This window comes from Aotus nancymaae, unplaced genomic scaffold (genome assembly GCF_030222135.1).
Source record: "Aotus nancymaae isolate 86718 unplaced genomic scaffold, 86718_ANA_hifiasm-v0.15.2.pri h1tg000006l, whole genome shotgun sequence".
NCBI lineage: Eukaryota > Metazoa > Chordata > Mammalia > Primates > Aotidae > Aotus > Aotus nancymaae.
In genome coordinates this window covers 68864791-68878374 of record NW_026988417.1, presented here as the reverse complement: position 1 = coordinate 68878374, position 13584 = coordinate 68864791, and the positions used below count along the sequence as shown (strand labels likewise).

Genomic DNA, 13584 nt, shown 5'->3' with positions numbered 1-13584 from the left:
GGTATGTACACACAATGGAATATTATTTATCCTTTAAAGAGAAGGCAGACAGGCACAGTTGTTCACATCTGTAATCCCAATTATTTGGGAGGCTGAGGAGTGCTTAAGCCCAGGAATTTGAGACTAACCTGGCCAATATAGCAAGACCTTGTCTCTAAAAAATTTTTTATTTAAACCTCGCTAGGCATGGTGGTGTGCACCTGTAGTCCCAGCTACTTGGGAGGCTGAGTGGGAGGATCACTTGAGCCCAGGAATTTGAGGCTGCAGTGAGCTATGATCATGCCATGGCACTCCAGCCTGAACAACAGAGTGAGAACTTGCTGTGGGGGAGGAATAATCAATTCCTCTACCCATCTTATGTTCTCCTCCGGGGCCTTGTAAATTAGACTGACAAAAGACAGATTAACAGAACCACAACAAAATGATAGATTAACAACAAAAAAAATAGAAGTTTATTAACATGTGTACTGAATATGCAATATGGAGTGCCCAGAAATGAGTAACTCAAAGCTTTGTTTTGAACTTGTTTTATATAGCATCTTAGCAAAGGAACTATAAATTTTTAGAGAAGTGACAAGACAAAGGAGAAGGGCCTTGAGTCTCTAGAGGCAGCAAATATATAGTAAACAACGGGTAGCATGAAAGTTAATTGACCAGGCACAGTGCTCACACCTGTAATCCCAGCACTTTGGGGGATCGAGGCAGGTGATCCCCTGAGGTTAGGAGTTTGAGACCAGCCTGGCCAACATGGTGAAACCCCATCTCTTCTTTTTTTTTTTTTTATTTTGAGACAGAGTCTTGCTCTGTTGCCAGGGTGGAGTGCAGTGGCACTATCTCGGTTCACTGCAACCTCCGCCTCCTGGTTCAATCGATTCCCCTGCCTCAGCCTCCTGAGTAAATAGGACTACAAGTGTGCACCACTACGCCTGGCTAGTTTTTAGTATTTTTTAGTAGAGACGGGGTTTCACCATGTTGGCCAGGATGGTCTCCATCTCTGGACCTCGTGATCTGCCTGCCTTGGCCTCCCAAAGTGCTGTGATTACAGGAGTGAGCCACTGCGCCCAGTCGAAACCCTATCTCTTCTAAAGATACAACAACAACAACAAAATTAGCCAGGTGTGGTAGCAGGTGCTGCCTGCAATCTCAGCTACTTGGGAGGCTGAGGCAGGAGAAGTGCTTGAACCCGGGAGGTGGAGGTTGCAGTGAGCTGAGGTTGCACCATTGCACTTCAGCCTGGGCAACAAGACCCAGATTCTGTCTCATACAAAAAAAAGAAAGTTAATTATATGAATTGGGTCATTCTTGTCATGCCCAACTAAAAGAGTCGAGGCCAGATAAGGTAGCTCTCGCCTGTAACCTCAGCACTTTGGGAGGCTGAGGCAGGAGGATTGCTTGAGACTAGGAGGTTAAGATCAGCTTGGGTAATGTAAGGAGACTCCTGTCTCTACAAACAACAACAACAACAAAATTAGCTGGTGTGGTGGCTTACTTATACTTGTAGTTCCAGCTACTCGAGACAATTGCTGGAGCCCAGGAAGTCAAGACTGAAGTAAGCTGTGACTGTACCACTGCACTCCAGCCTGGGTGACAGGAGATCTTATCTCTAAAAAAAGTTTTTTAATTATAAAAGGGCATTTAGAGGAAAGGAAGAAAAAGCACACAGGGCACATAACATTGCTCTGAGAATGTAATTTTTGGCAAGCCTGACTACTGAAACCGCCTGTTAAAACCTGAAATCAGTTTTACCTGGTAGCTACTGAAACAGCTGCTGAGACTGTAAGATTAATTTTACCCACCACAGTCACTCACCAATCAGAGTTTGCCCCCTCCTCAAAACTTTACTAGTGCCAGCGAACATTCTTTCAAAACAACATGTAACATTTCTCCTTTTTATAAAGCCTCCAACCTTCTTTTTGTTCTTTGAACATACCGAAGATCACCCTGTTTCTGTGTACACCCAGAATTGCAATTCCTGCTTCCGCAAAAAGTGTTAAATTCGTCTGTACATTTTATTTGACTTGAACAGTAGATAAAAGTTAGTTTGTACAGTTTGTTATGTAGATTTCTCTGGTGCCACATCCAGGCTGATAAGGATCTAGAGTTGTCTCTGGGGATTAGCTTTTATCCTTCTTGATAGAGGAAGAAGAGGAGCAAGACTATCTATTTGTTTTTTTAATTTTAAAATTTTATTTATTTTTGAGATGGAGTCTGGCTCTGCCGCCCAGGCTGGAGTGCAGTGGCGCAATCTCGGCTCACTGCAGCCTTTTCCTCCCGAATAGCTGGGACTACAGGTGGACGCCACCGTGCCTGGCTAAGTTTTTGTATTTTTGCAGTAGAGGTGGGGTCTCATCGTGTTCACCAGGATGGTCTCGATCTCCTGACCTCGTGATCTGCCCGCCTTGGCCTCCCAAGGTGTTGGGATTACAAGCATGAACCACTGTGCCTGGCCCCTTCTTTTTTATTTTTTAAAGTCAAGGTCTCACTCTGTTGCTCAGGCTAGAGTGCAGTGGCATGATCATAGCTCACTGCAGCCTCAAACTCCTGGGTTCAAGTGATCCTCCCACCTCAGCCTCCCAAGTAGCTGGGACTACAGGGTCTCACTCTGTCACCCAGACTGGAGTGCAGTGGCATGATCTCCACTCACTGCAGCCTACAGCTCCCGGGTTCAAGCAAGTCTTGTGCCTCAGCCTCCTGAGTAGCTGGGATTACAGACGTGCGCCACCATGCCTGGCTAATTTTTTTTTTTTTTTTTTTTTTTTTTTTTTGTATTTTTAGTAGTACTGCACCTGGCCTGTTTGCTACTTTTTTCAAAGAGGCATATTTTGGGATGACATATTTTGGTTTTCTTCACTGCAATATGACAACCTGGAGGACATTATCTGAAATAAAATAAGCCAATCACAGTGCTTACTGGAATAATTCCATTTATATGAGGTATCTAAAATAGTCAAACTCACAGAAGCAGGAGTAGAAGAGTGGTTGTCAAAGGCTAAGGGGTTGGGGAAATAGGATGTTGCTATTCAATTGGTGTAAAATTTCATTTATACCAGGTGAATATCTTCTAGAGATCTGTACATTATGCCTATCGTACACTTAAAAATCTGTTAAGAGGCTGGGCTTGGTGGCTCATGCTTGTAATCGCAGCACTTTAGGAGGCTGAGGTGGGAGTGAAACAGGAGAGTTCCTTGGCTCCCCTTGCAGGGCTTGCAACAGGGATACGGCTCTCTGTTCAGCTGCCACAAGCTCAACCTCTGTACAAGCTGGGGAGCACACAGACAGGCAGGTGCAGAAACCAGAGCGAGCACTTTTGGGGTCCAGCCCCACAGGCAGCTTCTAGGGGTGGGTGCTTCAACTCCTGAAGCCCCAGTGGGTGTGCTGCAGAGCTCTTTTAGCTCTGCCATTCACAGAGGGCTTAAGTGTTAACCAGCTCAGTGCCCCCTTGGTACCTGGGCCCTTGTCTGGTGCCCAGGAAGAATCAGGTTACACACAGACTTGAAGAGTGGTGAATGTGGGGGTGTTATTGAGTGCTGGCTCTCAGTGGCATGGATGGGGAGCTGGAAAGGGGATGGAGTGGGGAGATGATCTTCCCTTGGACTTCACCAGTCCTGTGGACAAACTCTGCTCCAACTGTCCCCAGCCAGACTCCTTTAGATGTTCAGATGCCCCTTCTCTTCTTGCCTTCTCAGCTGTGCTGTTCTGCTCTTTGGCTCTTCTGCTCATCTCCTCATGGACCCAGGGGTTCGGGGTTTATCTAGGTACAGGAAGTGGGGCGTGGTGGACCAAGATGCAACATTTGGGCAAGAAAACAGGAATGCCTGTTCCCATTTAGTGCCTCGGGTTTCCAGGCTTGAGGGTGGGGCTTTTGCCAGGGAACTCTGCAATATTTCCCTGTCTCCTGTTCATATCAGGAAGATTGCTTGGGTCTATGAGTTTGAGACCAGCTTGGGCAACATAGTGAGACCTCTGCCTCTACAAAAAATAAAAATATTAGCTGGGAGTGGTGATGTGTGCCTGTAGTCCCAACTGCTTAAGAGGCAGAGATGAAAGGATCACTTGAGCCTGGAAGGTTGAGGATGCAGTGAGCTGTGGTCATGCCCCTGCACTCCACCCTGGGTGACAGAGTGAGATCCTGTCTCAAAAAAAGAAGAAAAAAATCTGTCAGGGGGTAGATTTCATGTTGTGTTCTTAACACAATAAAATAAATTTTAAAACAAGAATCAATGATTTTTTAAATTAAAAAGTTAAAATTGGGTCAGGGGTGGTGGCTCAAGCCTGTAATCCCAGCACTTTGGGAGGCCGAGGCGGGTGGATCATGAGGTCAAGAGATCGAGACCATCCTGGTCAACATGGTGAAACCCTGTCTCTACTAATACAAAAAATTAGCTGGGCATGGTGGCACGTGCCTGTAATCCCAGCTACCCAGGAGGCTGAGGCAGGAGAATTGCCTGAACCCAGGAGGCGGAGGTTGCGGTGAGCCGAGATCATGCCATTGCACTCCAGCCTGGGTAACAAGAGCAAAACTCCGTCTCAAAAAAAAAAAAAAAAAAAGTTAAACTTTGTTTATTCATTATTATTGTTTTTTGAGACAGAATCTCACTCAGATGCCCAGGCTGGAGTGCAGTGGCATGTTCTCAGCTCACTGCAAATTCCATCTCCCCAGTAGCTAGGACTACAGGCACACACCGCCATGCCCTGCTAACTTTTTGTAGAGATGGGGTTTCGCCATGTTGGCCTGGCTGGTCTTGAACTCCTGACTTCAAGTGATCTGCCTGCTTTGGCTTTTCAAAGTGTTGAGATTACAGGCATGAGCCACCTCACCTGGCCAAAAAAAAAAAAAATTAATTAGTTAAAAAAATTTTTGGCTGGGTGCAGCAGCCCACACCAGTAATCCCAGCACTTTGGGAGGTAGAGACAGGTAGATTGCAAGAGCTCAAGAGTTTGAGACCAGCCTAGGCAACATAGCAAAACCCCATCTCTACAAAAAATACAAAAATTAGCTGGGTGTGGTGGCACATGCCTATGGTCCCAGCTACTTGGGAGGCTGAGGCAAGAGGATTTTCTGAGTCTGGGAAGGTCGAGGCGGCAGTGAGCTGTGATTGTGCCACTGCACACCAGCCTGGGCAACAGAGTGAGCCCCTTTCTCAAAAGAAAAAAAATTTTAATTAAAATGGCTTGGCCTACAGAGATTACAGGCATGAGCCACCTCGAGATGGAGAGGTGATTTTCAAAATACTCTGTTTTTAAAAAGTACACAAGTGGGCTGGGTGCAGTGGCTCATGCCTGTAATCCCAGCACTTTGGGAGGCAGGCAGATCACCTGAGGTCAGGAGTTCGAGACCAGCGTGGACAACATGGTGAAACCCTGTCTCTAATAAAAATATAAAAATTGGCTGGGGTGGTGGTGGGTGCCTATAATCCCAGCTACTCAGGAGGCTGAAGCAGGAGAATTGCTTAAGCCTGGAAGGCAAAGTTTGCAGTGTGCCGAGACCATTCCATGGCACTCCAGCCTGGGCAACAGAGCGAGACTCCATATCAAAAAAAAAAAAAAGTACACAAGTGGCAGGATGCAGCGGGTCATGCCTGAAATCCCAACACTTTGGGAAGCCAAGGTAGGCAGATCACCTGAGGTCAGGAGTTCGAGACCAGCCTGACCAATATGGATAAACCATGTCTCTACTAAAAATACAAAATTAGCCAGTCGTGGTGGCACATGCCTGTAATCCCAGCTACTCGGGATGCTGAGGCAGGAGAATTGCTTGAACCTGGGAGGCAGAGGTTGCAGTGAGCCAAGATCACGCCATTGCACTTCAGCCTGGGCAACAACAGCGAAACTCCATCCTGAAGAAAAAAAAAAGTACACAATTAACAGATTTTTACTATAAAAATAAATCAAGCAGTACATAGTGTGATCTGCCTCTCTTCTCTCCTTGTAGATGACACTCTCCCCATGAGTACTCCTGGCGATAACTGCTGTCTGTACTCATTATGACTTTAAAAAATGCATAAACGTTTTAAAATGTAGATTCTATTTTTATTCAGGTATGATGAAGCCAACAGATCGGAGGACAATAGCCATTTAAAAGATCGTTTGTTACTCCTCGTTCCCAAGATGAGGAGTCACACTGTGCAGCCTAGGGAGAAACTCGAGGTTGGTCACAGGCAGAAGACAGGGGAAGTGAGGCTTTTGAGGAAGGGATGGGAGAGGCAGGGTAAGATGGCTAAGCAGGTGAAGGACTAGCTAGCTGGAATAATGTCAGCTGACTCTCCTGAGTGTAGACTGCCACGAGTTGTCTGATACATGACCTCAGGGTGATTAGGGTAGGGAGATAGTGGTCTTGAGTGTAAAAGTTCAAAAAAGGAGGGATTCAGTGGTGGGGCTCTAGACTGGTTAGTTGGCATCTCTGGGAATCAGCTAGTCCTGGGAGGGATAGTCCCTCCTGGTCAGGAAGACCCCAAAATGTCGAAGCAGCAATATGGAAACTAAAAATGCGGGTAACGCCACATAAAAAAAAATCTCTTAGGTTATTTTTCAATTTTTCCTGATCACAAATTATATGATAATGAAATCCTTATATAGATTTTTTTGCATGGGTGTATAACTCTGTATGATACTTAAAAGTATAATTTCTGGATGAAAGGGTTTACATATTTTAAATGCATAATTTAATAAATTACAATTAAAATTTAATTTAATTCCAAAATAATGAAACATTTTAATGATCCCACCAATAGTGTATGGAGAGGGTCCCTTTTCTTACACTCTTAGTAATAGTAATACAGGATTTTATCAGTCTTTTAGTCAATTTGGAGAAAGAATGTTAGCAGTCAACCACTAACAAAAAGTAAGCTAATGTGAAAATGTTAATATCAGACAAAAGGGAATCCAATGCAAAAAGAATTTTAAAAGGCAGAGTGATGTTTAATTTTTTTTTTTGAGACAGTCTCGCTCTGTCGCCCAGGCTGGAGTGCAATGGTGAAGTCAAAACTCACTGCAACCTCTGCCTCCCAGGTTCAAGTGATTCTCCTGCCTCAGTCTCTCGAGTAGCTGGGATTACAGGTGCCTGCCACCATGCCGGGCTAATTTTTTATTTTTATTAGAGACGGAGTTTCACCATGTTGGCCAGGCTGGTCTCGACCACCTGACCTCATGATCTACCCGCCTCAGCCTCCCAAAGTGCTGAGATTACAGGTGTGAGCCACCACGCCCAGCCCGATATTTAATTTTTATGTCACCCTCTACCAAGACAGTTAAATGGCAATAAGCCTTCATGTGTAATTTCATAGTTGCCAATGGCAATTTCACATGGTTTAAATTTAATATCTTATTATATAGCTTCAAAACGTGTAATGCAAAGACTCAAATACAAGGAGAAATTGCTAAATTTGTACTTGTCATAGAAATCTTCAAAATACCTCTTTCAAAGATGGGCAGATTAGGAAGAACAAATAAAGATAAAGAGGATTTGAGTTAACTAATTAATACATTTAGGCCGGGTGTAGAGGCTCACGCCTGTAATTCCTAGCACTTTGGGAGGCTGAGGGGGGCGGATCATGAGACCAGGAGTTTGAGACAAGCCTGGCCAACATGGAGAAACCATGTCTCTACTAAAAATATAAAAATTAGCCTGGCGTGTTGGCGGGATGCCTGTAATGCCAGCTACTCAGGAGGCTGAGGTCTGAGAATTGCTTGAACTGGGGTGGCAGAAGTTACAATGAGCTGAGATTGTGCCACTGCACTCTTGTCTGGGCAATAGAGTGAGACTGTCTCAAAATAATGATAATAATAATAATTAACAAACTTGACCTACTAGATATAGATAGGTAAACAGAGTATCACTTTCTTTGTGAATTTCCATGGTGTATTTAGTACCTACAAGAACACACACACGAGCATCTTAGAGTAACTGAAAAAGTAAGTTGTCCGAGAACAGTGACTAACTGCAGTTCAGGTTATATCCTAAGGAAAGTGTCCATAGAAAGGGCGGGATATTTCTTTTATTTTTATTTTTATTGTACCTTAGGTTCTGGGGTACACGTGCAGATCATGCAGGATTGTTGCATAGGTATGCACATGGCAATGTGGTTTGCTGCCTCGGTCCCCCCATCACCTATATCTGCCATTTCTCCCCATGTTATCCCTCCCCAACCTCCCCACCCCCCTGCTGTCCCTCCCTTGGCCCACCCCAACAGACCCCAGTGTGTGATGCTCCCCTCCCTGTGTCCATGTGTTCTCATTGTTCAACACCTGCCTATGAGTGAGAACATGCAATGTTTGATTTTCTGTTCTTGTGTCAGTTTGCTGAGAATGATGGTTTCCAGATTCATCCATGTCTCCACAAAGGACTCGAACTCATCGTTTTTTATGCCTGCATGGTATTCCATGGTGTATATGTGCCACATTTTCCTTGTCCAGTCTATCGTTGATGGACATTTCGGTTGGTTTCAGGTCTTTGCTATTGTAAACAGTGCCACAATGAACATACATGTGCATGTGTCTTTATAACAGAATGATTTATAATCCTTTGGGTATATACCCAGCAATGGGATTGCTGGATCAAATGGAATTTCTATTTCTAGATCCTTGAGGAATCGCCACACTGTCTTCCACAATGGTTGAACTAATTTATACTCCCACCAACAGTGTAAAAGTGTTCCTATTTCTCCACATCCTCTCCAGCATCTGTTGTCTCCAGATTTTTTAATAATCGCCATTCTAATTGGCATGAGGTGGTATCTCAATGTGGTTTTGATTTGCATTCCTCTAATAATCAGTGATGATGAACATTTTTTCATATGTTTGTTGGCCACAGCAAAGAATACCTCCTGTGAGGCTTCTGCCGAGGACCCCCTTGGACTCCAGAGCCCCTAGGCCCCTTTGTCTTGTCAGCACTCTGCTATTTCGGGGCTAAGGAGCTCAGGCTTCTCAGATGTGGCTTGGGAAACACAGCCTTCTAATCCAGGAGAGTAAGAAGATTTAGGACTGACGTGGGTGCAGCTAGAGAAACGCTATCTCCTTGGGTATATGGGAGACACCCCAACTATGCAATCTCCCCCTTCAAATCCTCCTTGGGGGCCTGATCTGACTGACGTCAGGGGGTGCCTACTGCTTCGAGGCAGGAAGCCTGAACTTTCCTCCCTGTCACTGTGAATGCTTGGCCAGGGCTGTGGATGTCCTCATTGCTTTTCAGGGAGAAGACATGCCAGACTAGACCTTCTTTATTGACTCTGTAGGTCTGGAAGAAATCAGATCAGCCTGGGGTCCCTCAGCCAACTCTGAAGACAGGATGGAGATCTTGCCCACATGTTAGAGATTTCTGCCTTGTTGTATCTCAATGTAAATAAAAAACCCAGCAAAGAAGGTAAGAATTTTCTTTCTAGCCTAAAGTAGAAATGAGTGAGACCAGGAGGGTGATAAACTTACGCTTTTACCTAGGAAATAAATACAGAGTTGTTTTGGTGACAAAGGTCAGAGACAGCTCTTCTGCTATCAACTCATCCAGATGGGGTCTTTGCTATCTGTGTGATGAGACCTTCAAGTGCTGGGTGACCATTCTGCCCTTGATTTCTTGGGCTTACTTAGTGGACAGATAAACTTATTTTTTAAGAGACAGAGTCTCACTCTGTTGCCCAGGCTGGACTGCAGTGTCTGTTCATAAGTGCGATCATAGCACTCTATAGCCTCGAGCTCCTGGGCTCAGGCAATCCTCTCACCTCAGCCTCCTGAATACCTGGGACCACAGGCATGCTGCTCCACCATGCCCAGCTAATTTTTTTTTTTCATGTTAATATAAGGCATTGATGATTCTAATTAAATTCTAGAAGGAGAAGGGGGTCTCACCTACATTGGGTAGATGTGGTCACCTGGAGAGATGGTTCAGCTTGGGAAATCACTAGGGGGAGAAGACAGCTGATCATTATTACCAAAGGTGCTGATTCAGCAGACTGAGGCTACCTCAAGCTCATTTTCTGTGGCTGACCTTATGAAGTTTTCACGTTTTTAGTTTTTCCCTTGAGAATTATTCTACTTCCCCTTTGTATTCATTTTTTTCTTTCTTTTTTTCTTTTCTTTTCTTTTCTTTTCTTTTTTTTTTTTTTTGTTCTTTTTTTTTTTTGAGATAGAGTCTGGCCCTGTCACCCAGACTGGAGTACAGTGGCATGATCTCGGCTCACTACAATTTCCACCTCCCCCGTTCAAGCAATTCTCTTGCCTCAGCCTCCCAAGTAGCTGGAACTACAGGCACACACCACCACGCCCAGCTAAGTTTTGTATTTTTAGTAGAGACGGGGTTTCCCCATGTTGGCCAGGCTGGTCTCGAACTCCCGAACTCAGGTGATCCGCCAGCCTTGGCCTCCCAAAGTGCTGGGATTATAGGCATGAGCCACTGCACCCGGCCATTTTCCTTAGTGATTTCTAAAATGTTCTCTGCTTGTCTTCTTCTCTTAAACAGCCATATGTGATACCTACTTAGAGCCACTTTCTAATTTTTCTGATGTGTAAAAATTTTAGAAAAATATCATTTATTGATTTTTAATTATAAAAGCTATAATAGAAGTATATAAGTTAAAAATGGAACTCTCTCACCCGACCTCATTCTCCAGAGGTAATTACTGTTAATTGCTTGGTGTACAGTCTTTTATTTTGTATACCTTATTGACTTTTTTTATACAGATGATATCACATTAGGCATACTCTTCTGCAATTTGCTTTTCTTCATGTAACAATGTATCTTAGGGCCGTTTACATATCGACTGGCCTTGTTTGTCATGGTGGAATACAATTCCATTGTTTTTAAAGCATCGTGATGTATTTTGTTGGTTCTTTACTGATAATTACTTAAGATGCTTTTTGTAGTCCCAGCTACTTGGGAGGCTGAGGTAGGAGAATTGCTTGAACCAGGGAGGCGGAGGTTGCAGTGAGCTGAGGTCTCACCACTGCACTCCAGCCTGGCACCTGGTGATGAAGCGAGACTCTGTCTCAAAAAAAAAAAAAAGATACTTTTTATTTGGGGAGGAGAAGGACTTTAAAAGATCTTCAAAGATGTCATTTAAGAAAATTCCTTATCTATGTTTTTCATGACAATGACAAATGTTTTCAAAGTTCTCCTCATATATAACCTCACTTCACCCTCCTAACAACCCTGAATGAAGTTACCATTATCTATAAATAACAGAAAAACAGGTGAGGCCATGGAGCCCCAAGGCAGGTATCACATGCGCCTTTGCTGTTATAATGACAGCTGGGCACTCCTTTCCCCCTTCCACATGATGTAGGAAAACATATCCTTTTTGTCCTTGGTGACAAAAGGTCACCAAGAGTTAGTTACAACTACCTGATGGAGACTTCATTTCTTTCATCTTTGTGGTTGTTCCAAATAGTTTATTGGCCCACGATAGATATCAACTTCCTTATTCTAGAGCAATGCTATATTTTTATCTCCAATAAATTTTTTGTAGGTCATCTTGTTCTGCCACCATTTTTGAACTTATAAATTCATGAGATAAAAGGTGCCTAAGGGCAAAAGAGGATTTATTTAATAGCAATCTCTGACCCAGCAATAATCAGTATATATCCTGCTGATTCATGCAGCATTGAAATAGTATGTCTTTTACTAACTCCAAGAACATGTTTTTGGTTGTTGATATTTTAAAATAAATACAATATCAGATTCAGTCCATCAACATATATTGAGGTTTTACTGTATACTAAGCACTTTAAATATATTATCTATGACCCTTGAAGATACACAGATGAGAAAACTGAGTCTCTGAGGGTTTAAGTGCCCAAGACTGAGTGAGAGGGTGAACAAAAATTCTCACCCACATCAGACACTCTTCAATACGCAACTTGGCTATGCAGGCAAGTTACCAATGTATCAAACCAACTTGTGAGTCGTTGATATGCTCAATCATTGCTGAAGTCCTTTCTAGTTCTAAAACTGTGCAGATATTGAGGAGGAGTTTTGTTGGTTTAGACATGATCGCTTCTCACTTTACCCCAAATTCAGATTCTGGTTTCATGACATCTCATAGAACTGGGAGCCATTTTGCACACAAAAAGAGATCAGTCTTTTTACCTCTGGTTATTTATTCAAACTAAACTAGCTAACATAGCAAAATGAGTCTTTAATTTTGATTTGCAAAGAAAAAGATAACAACTCTTTGATAATCCCCAATACCACAACCTTCAAAAATAGGGGAGGAGAGTGGGGTAGAAACGAGGTAGAGAAAAGAATAAAAGAAGTGGAATCCACTCTTGACGTTAAGTCGGTACATCTCACATTACTTCCTAAAGAAAGTGTTATTGTATAAACAGAAATATGGCATAATGATCCAGCAATCCCACTACACTTCAGGTGTATATCCAAAGGAAGTGAAATCAGTATTTTGAAGAGACACCTGCAATTTCATGTTTATTGTAACATTAATTACAATAGCTAAGACATATAATCAACTTATAGTGGATGAATGGATGAAGAAAATGCAGTATATATGCACAATGGAATACTATTCAGCTATAAAAAGGATGAAATCCTATTCTATGTGACAGTATAGGTGAACCTGGAGGACATTATGTTAACTGAAATAAGCCAGGCACAGAAAGACAAATACTGGATGACCTCACTCATATGTGAGAGCTAAAATAATTGAGATCATGGAAGCTGAGCATAGAATAATGGTTACCAGAGACTGGGAAAACAGAAGGAAGCAGGAGATGGGGAAAGGTGGTTACCAGGTATGATGTTACAGTTAGGTAGAAGGAATAAGTTCTGGCACCCTGTTGGATAGTAGGTGACTATAGCTAATAATAATGTATTGTATATTTCAGATAGCTAGAAGAGAAGATTCCGAATGTCCTCATAACAAAGAAATGATAAATGTAAGGTGATGGATATGCCAGTTACCATACTTTGATCACACAGTGTATACATGTATCAGAATATCACGTTGTATCCCATAAATATGTACAATTATTATGTGTCAGTAAAAAATAAGTAAGGCATAAAGTTTCTTCAATTAATATTTATGGAATCCCTACTCTATGTCAGGCACTGTGCTAAATCCTGGGGATGAAATGATGAATTTGCTTACAGTCTTTCTTTGAAGGAACTTACAGCCTACTAGTAGACAGACACAAGACTGAAGAATGTGATATGGTATTGCAGTGATGGAAATGTGAATAGGATGCTCAGGAGCTCAGAGGAGGGGCATGTCAAACTGGCTTCTTTAAAAAACGTGATGCTTAAAGTGAGCCTTAAGGAATGAATTAAGTTGGCCAGCTTAAGAGAAGTGCGATAGGAAGAACATTTCAGGTAAGAGCAAAAACACAGAGGTCATGGCAGTTAAAGTACAGAATTTGAAGAAAGGAGGGAAGAAAGACGAGGCCTTTGTGGAAGATGTTTTTGTTTTTGAGGCAGAGTCTCACTCTGTTGCCCAGGCTGGAGAGCAGTGGTTTGACATCTTAGCTCACTGCAACCTCTGCCTCCCAGGTTCAAGCCATTCTCCTGCCTCAGCCTCCCAAGTAGTTGCATTACTAGTGTGCACCACCATACCCAGCTAATTTTTTTGTATTTTTAGTAGAGATGAG

The 13584-nt window shown here is 43.0% G+C and overlaps 1 protein-coding gene across 5 annotated transcripts in view; it reads left to right on the top strand.

The window, feature by feature from the left end:
* Nucleotides 1-8742: 8742 nt before the first annotated feature.
* Nucleotides 8743-13584, top strand: part of PPEF2 (protein phosphatase with EF-hand domain 2) — a 39297-nt gene continuing 34455 nt past the window's right edge. For 2 of the 5 annotated variants that reach the window (XM_021669655.2, XM_021669656.2), the window contains exons 1-2: nt 8743-9358; nt 12826-12876. The gene's annotated coding sequence lies outside the window, so the exon portion shown is untranslated. Of the gene's footprint in view, nt 9359-9387; nt 12877-13584 lie in introns of those variants that run through there. The other 3 variants (XM_021669661.2, XM_021669660.2, XM_021669659.2) reach the window with 2 other exon arrangements.